The sequence below is a fragment of the Babylonia areolata genome, chromosome 7 (genome assembly GCF_041734735.1).
Source record: "Babylonia areolata isolate BAREFJ2019XMU chromosome 7, ASM4173473v1, whole genome shotgun sequence".
Classification (NCBI taxonomy): domain Eukaryota; kingdom Metazoa; phylum Mollusca; class Gastropoda; order Neogastropoda; family Buccinidae; genus Babylonia; species Babylonia areolata.
Genome location: NC_134882.1, coordinates 12,725,481 through 12,732,982, shown reverse-complemented (window position 1 = coordinate 12,732,982; position 7,502 = coordinate 12,725,481).

Sequence of the window (7,502 nt, the reverse complement as noted above, 5' to 3'; positions counted from 1 at the left end):
GAATGTGTATGCTACTGTGTGTTAGAGTAGATGTATGATTGAGAGAGTGCAAGGTGCGTCAGAGTAGAGTAATATTAAAATTTGATGTCATGGGTGAATGAATAAATGTTTATATGACTGGTCATTAAGCCCGTGTCGTTGTTGATATTTTGTATGTACCTCTATATCTATGTTCGGGGCTAAGGGGGCATATCTTATCTAATATCGCCTGTTTCTTTTCTTGACTGTCCATCTCTAACTCCATACGGTTCTTCTTCTCACCTCTTTAAACTTCGTCTATCCCCTCCAAACCATCCTCTCCTCATTATATCTCCATTCTGACATCAACACCCATTTTTATTCAACTCCAATAACCCCACTTAATCTATAATGTCAAAGTTATAAAAGAAATATCGTTTTCAATCCAAAAAAAAAAGGGGGGTCAGTTTTACAATGTAAAACAAGGACAGCTGAACTATTTGTATCAAAAGTTGACACATATGAACACGCGCGCACACACGCACGAACACACACACACACACACACTCTCTCTCTCTCTCTCTCTCTCTCTCTCTCTCAGAAATCTTCCTACCCACTCTACAAAAGATGAATAAATAAATAAACAAAAACAAAACAAAAAATAATCACACACACACACACACAACAACAACAAAAACATACATCTATGTGCTTACACTCGTGCACAGACAGTTCGTCATCTTTAAAAAAAAAAAAAAAAAACCGCATAGATGTATCGATTGTGCACACCAATAGTAAACTAGGGCTTTACCCAATCCTCAAAAATTTTCGCGCAGTCATACTGTCTAACACTGTTCTAAATACAGGTGGATAGCGCTTGCCTTCTTTGAGCCCCTTTGCAAACTGAAGCCAACGGAAGTGTTGAATCAGCCATTTTGTTACTCATGTCAGCGAAGCGGTAACTTCGTATATATATCGCTCAGCTGGCTACGATGGCTGATTCACGGCAAGCTTTCACTTGCTCTCGGCGTTAGTTTAGCTGACATGCGTGTGTGTGCCTGCACAGCAAGTTTGCACTACGTGTCACTGCACTGTTTTCCTGTAATAACTTTGGTAAATAAACCATTACCAGATATCAATCAAGACACAACAGTTGGCATGTCGTGGGGGCAAGCATAATACGCGAAGATACACAGTTACAGTTCGAAAACTACCAACTGTTAGCAGACGACTTCTCAACGGACTGACAGCCGGATACGAATGTCAGTACGGCGTCCAGTTGGCTTCAGCTTCCCTGGCCAATGAGCTATCCATCTATTATTAGAGCAGTGACTGCCTACCTGCAACTGTCTACGGACTTTGTTTAGTTTAGCCGGCCTAGATAGCAGGGGAGGAGCGTAAAATGTAGTTTTTACATCCTCCGGCAACACGCCATGTGAGCCAATGTAAAAAGGAAAAGACAAAAGATATGAGTAATGTATGGGCTAACCGTCGTTGCATTTGAAATTTACAAAATGATATGTTTGCTCCGTGGCTACCGTCCGTTGGGATTGGGCCGGTAAAACATCTTCACTGAAAATCTTTTTTAAATATGTAAAATCTCAGGGCCACCAGTTAAAAATTGTAATTATGAAAATTATTCTAGAAAAAGAGGGGGAGATTTTTTTATACAGGGTTTGTACAGTGAAACACATGCAGGGAAATATTATAAAGCGAACATAAATTTAAAAGGTGATTAAGAGCAGGACCCAATTTATTATCTTTTATTTTTATTTTTTATCTAGTATGAAACAGCCATTTAGATGTTATTCCAAAGATAATTAAGAGCAGGTGCCCAAATTATTATCTCTTTTTTTGTCTAGTATAAAACAACCGTAAAGATATTATCAAAACCAAGAATGATTGAATTATAAATAAACTATTGTAACTGTATAATAATATGTTATTGTACATGTTGCCGGGATAGTGAGTGGTGGTAGTTCTGGCAAGAAGCGAATTCCCTTCACTCCCACTCCCCCTAGCAAAAATCTGTGCATCGTGGGGGGTTTTTTGTGTTTGTTTTTTTTATAGGACAGTAATAAGCCTAGCTGAATAACTTTTTCCCACAGCTGGGTAGTCTTCGTCGGTGTACATGACGTGTCAGCTGCTAGCTCTTCATCCCATTACCCCTTAGTCCAGGGCAGATACAAAAATGGTCGAAATGTGTGCAACAAAACCGTTCTTTTCACGATGAAATAAAATAAATCATACTGATCACACTGATATAAAGTTGACCGCTGTAGATGGGCGGGAACATCATTAGATTTTGGTTTTTAATATTTATTTGTCACACTTCTGGCCATGAGAGAGCCCCTTACAAAGAGTCGCAAGGCAAGAGCAAGCCAGGGTTACGCAAGCGCGGTATAAGGGGTCGCCATTGGAAAGCGTTTAGCGCGGTGCAGTACATGTGACTGACTGCTGCCGCGCTGATGCTGATCTGTGAGTAGGTCACTACGGCAGACAACTGATTCTGAACAGTAAGCTAGGAACAGAGCTCTTTGGGGTCAAAAGGAAACAAACATTTTCAATTTCTTGCCGCGCTGATGCTGTCCTATACCTCCGTTAGTAGGTCACTGCGGCAGATGACAAATACCGAACAGAAAATAAGAGAACTCTTTGGGGTCAAAAGGAAACAAACACTTTTAATTTCATCTATTGTATACTAAATTGGTAGAAAACGCAAATTTGCTTTTATGAATGTTTTCCAGTTTCTTACCAGTAATGACATTTCATAAAGAACGAAATTGGTATTATACCGACTGCAAAGGTGAATTTACGAAGGCAGCACGTGATTATTTAGTTCGTAAGAACAATTATGTTGACATTTTACGCAATGCACCACTTGGAAATACTTTATGCTCTGCTTATTAACGTGTAGTATATGAATATCTAAATACGTGTTAACTAGGTTTGTTTCAATGAACATTGTCGGAGCACTGTCCAGACAATTAATTCAGAAATCATGGAAGGCAGATGATGGCAAAATCGACCAACATCATGTCTTGATGTAAAAAGAACGGTATGAATTTTTTTTTTCTTTGGGAATGAAGCGGTATTTGCAAATGTGACTCACGAACCCTGGCGCAGTAGACACGTCAGTTTAGCGTGGGAAAGAAATGTTTCTGGCAGGAGTATGAAGGTGGCAAAATAAAGTGCATCAGACAGTCATGAAGAGCAAAGACTGCCTGAAAGATGAAAATGGGTCAGTCTCCAGAACTTTGTTGGAAATGGGAGACTCTCAGTCTGATTCAGTATAAACATGTGTTTACAATGGTTATTCAAATCTTTCACATGTTATGAGGATTGCAATTCATTAGAGAAATGACTGCAACAATTTTGTGAGAATATGGTTTGTTCTTGTTATTATTAAAAACATCCAAAATTTCGGCGCCATTTTGTGACATGGCAAAGTGTCTGAACATGAAGTGGTCAGAAACAAATAAGTACAAACCTGATAAAAAAAATACAGTACATATGGACCTGATCTATATTCATTTGTTGTGATAATAAAACATTGATCATCAATAAAAATGGTACATTAAGTTTGAAATATTACGCCAAAATCCCGCATGACAGACGTAAACAACCCGATCCTCTTGACGTGTTTTTTATTTTTTATTTTTTTATTCATTCAAAGGCAAGCACATTCATGAATACACTACACGTTCTTTACTTGAAACAGGTGGTTAACACATCTGTATTCTGCAGTACATACACTCATTTTCTGGAGAAAAAAAGTCTATTCAACTATTTAAATGCAATCGACGTCGCATATTAATTTTCAGTTCCGCTTTTCCGTGTTACTTCTGTGCATGTAAACGACCCAATCAAAATATACATGTAAACAAAATTAGAACTGTTTTCACATAAATCATGCGGATTCATCACGGGAAAGCGTAAATCGATTTGACAAACACCCTTCAATCGTGTGTGTTTGAACACAGATTCAGATAATGTGTTGTTTCCGACAGCGTGTGAAATGTACGTATGTTACACGGAAATCTCCGATATGTTCATTGGCACACCGTGGTTGCTATATTTTAAAAACAATAAACTGTGTATGTTAATTCCGTCGTTGTTATAGTTTGTTTGTACATTTTTCTCTCATCCAAGTAAGTTTAGACACAATCACTGTTTCTGACACATGGCGAGATGCGGTAATATTCGGATACTGGCGTAAGATTTCGAACCAAGTCAACGCATGTAGTTCGGTAAGACAGCTTTCAGTTGAAGACTTGTTGCATCAAAAGTTCTAAACATCAAAGTTCAAAGCAGAAAATCACACCTTTAAATTACCTTGATTCCGGCTTTTGCTGTCTGGTGAAGTTTTATCACAAAATGATGTAGTTTATCAATTCACAAGACAGACGACGGAAGTGTGGAACGAACAAATTCGTTGTATCCGAAACACGCCAGTCCCTACGCGCCTATTGTTTTGCAGAAGTTGATAAGAACAGCCACATTTTACATCAGACAAGTTCTGAAAAACCAAACTATACATTGATTGTGAATGAATTTCTGAAAATTAATTAAGTTTGAAGCATTTCACGTTCAGTAGTTCTTGTGTCACATTCGGACACGGAACACATGTTCTTCGGTTCTGCTTTACGCAGATAATAAAATTCCTTATTTTTAGTTGTTGTTTGTTGTTATTGTTGTTGTTGTTTGGTTTGGTTTTTTCTCATAGTCTTACTTTTTTTTCCATCCTACATATTTGTTCACTGTGAAGATAATGCGAATAAGTTTTCTGTTGACTGATCGAATAGAAAGATACAAAGAATCCGGTGTTTTGATCACAATTTTTCAGGGAGAGAGGAAAACTTCTGTCAGGTGATATAAATCATACAATTCCCATTTCATAATAAGATGAACAGTAGACTAGTAGTTTAAACAGTTAAACACTGGGGATAGTTGATGTGAAAATGGAGTGCCTACAGTGTTTCTGAAAAATAAAATCATCCAGGGTGGGGAAGTTAGTTTAGGTATTTTGGGTTCCATGTTACATGTGTCATAAGGTTTTAGGTAATCATTAATAAAATACATAATTTTGCACAGGTTTTGTTTGAATTGATTGTATTGGCTAAGGATCGCATGATAGATTCATTACTATCATTATTATAAATCCATTAATTCAAATATCTGTGTCGGGAAAGTTAGTTTAGGTAACTTGGATTCAGTGTTACACGTGTTACAACAAAGTTTTACATAATCATTAATAAAATTTATGATCCATTGTTATCATTATGATTATTATTCATATCCCACGCTAAATCGACGTCCACTGCGCCAGGGTTCGTGAATCACATTTGCAAATACCGGTTCATTTCCAAAGAAAAATATGTAGTTCATACCGTTCTTTTCACATCAAGACATGATGTTCAATTTTGCCATCATCTGCTCTCCATACTTTCCGAATTTATTGTCTGGACAGAGCGCCGATAATGTTCATTGAAACCGAACCGGGTTAACACATATTTAGATATTTATATTCTACACGTTAATAAGCAGAGCATGGAGTATATCCAAGTTGTGCATTGCGTAAAATATCAACTTACGAACTAAATGATCCCGTGCTGCCTTCGTAAATTCTCCTTTGCAGTCGGTATAATGCCGATTTCATTTTTATGATGTCATTAATGGTAAGAAACTGGAAAAAAAAATTCACAAAGCGGATTTGCGTCTTCTACCAATTTAGTACAAAATACATGAAATTGAATATGTTTGTTTCCTTTTGACCTCAAAGAGCTCTGTTCCTAGCTTTCTGTTCAGAATCAGTTGTCTGCCGCAGTGACCTGCTCACAGATGAGCATCAGCGCGGCAGCAGTCAGTCACATGTATTGTACCGCGCTGACCGCTTTCCTCTGGCGACCCCTTATACCGTCCTTGCGTAACCTTCGCATGTTCTTGCCTTGCGACGCTTTGTAAGGCGCTCTCACACAGGCAGAAGTTACAAAAACATTCGATTCTGGACATTAAAAATCAAAATGTACTTATGTCCCCCCCCCCCCCACACACACACACACACACACACCCACCCATAGTGGTCAACTTTGTATCAGTGTGATCAGTATGATTTATTCTGTTTTATCGTAAAAAGAACGGTTTTGTTGCAGACATTTTGACCTAATGCAGATATTAATCTAAATTCCCTGGCCTACCTTCCCACCACATCGGTCCTCCCCAACCCCCTCCATCCTCGATCCCCCTCCCGGCGTGAAGTCTGAAGGAAGTATAAATTTGTTCTTTAAATCCTACCTGTTCTCCAGAAAATGTTTTGTTTGTTTTCATCGGATCATTTCGTGATTATTTTGTTCAACTCTGAACTGCAATTTGCTATAAATGTACAGTAGCAATAATAATTCCTTTATCATTGTTTTTTTATGTACAGGCTGTAAAATCATGATATAAACCTTATGAAATAACGTGTATTATCTGCGAAGCAGATGCCAAAGCAGATGCCTAACCTAACTGCACGCGAGAACTTAAACAATCAAACGTCGGGAAACTCTTTCATCATAGGACAAGTCACCTCCTACAGGTCAGTCTGAACCGTTTTTTCGCCTAAAACAATCTCATTCGCAACACCACGTCTGCCGAGCCAGGAGGCTATTGTCAACACACTGAAAAAAGCCGGGAAAAACCTGCATGCTTGTCATTCGCACAGCCTCAGTGACCTTGTCGGCACTTGAATGCGTGCACCTGTTCAGCTTTGTGATCCTGCATGTAAGGGAAGAAGAAGACAAAGTTGACTACAGGATTCTTCAGAATAAAAAAAAAAACACTTAAGTTTATAAAAACCTATTTGATAGGGGTAGATGAATCCTCTTGGAGTGAGACACGACGTTTTGAACCATCGGCCCGTTGTCAAGTGTTGTCACGGGGCTATGGTCCGAAACGTTGTGTCCCACTCCAAGAGGATTCATCTACCACCACCAAATAGGTTTTTATAAACTTTAGTTTTTTGTGCTGCATGTAAGAGTTGTGTTGCATTGTAACGGTTGTTGTTATTTGCATCACCAGCCTGTCAGCTATTTGGACTGAAGCCAAACAAACAAATGAACAGACCCAACAGACCAATAAACTACACGCTATATTTTGATGCTTCAGTTTTTTTCATACTGTGAAAGGATGTGGGGGAGGGAGGGGGGTGATATTGTCACTTGCTTAGTACTCGTCGCTAAACGAGAAGTGGGCCAGATGTGGGTGTGTTTTATGCCCCTATAAAACCGACAGACATTGTTCTCAGTCCATCTGTTTCCCCTCGCACGCAGCAAAAGAACAACACTGTAGAGTGAAAGCCAACATCCGGCAAGGCTTCAGTCTTGCGTGTGGTCGTCTCTTCCACTCGCGTATTGGTTTTAAAGAGTCTGTAAACAGGAAACAAGAGAGAGAGAATAAATGGTTAATAGGAACGAGATCATGTTGTTATCAACTAGAGCACTGTATTTCCTTTGGCTGATTCCAACTTCCGTTGCTGTTGTCACTTTTCAGACGGAAGCAGAGTC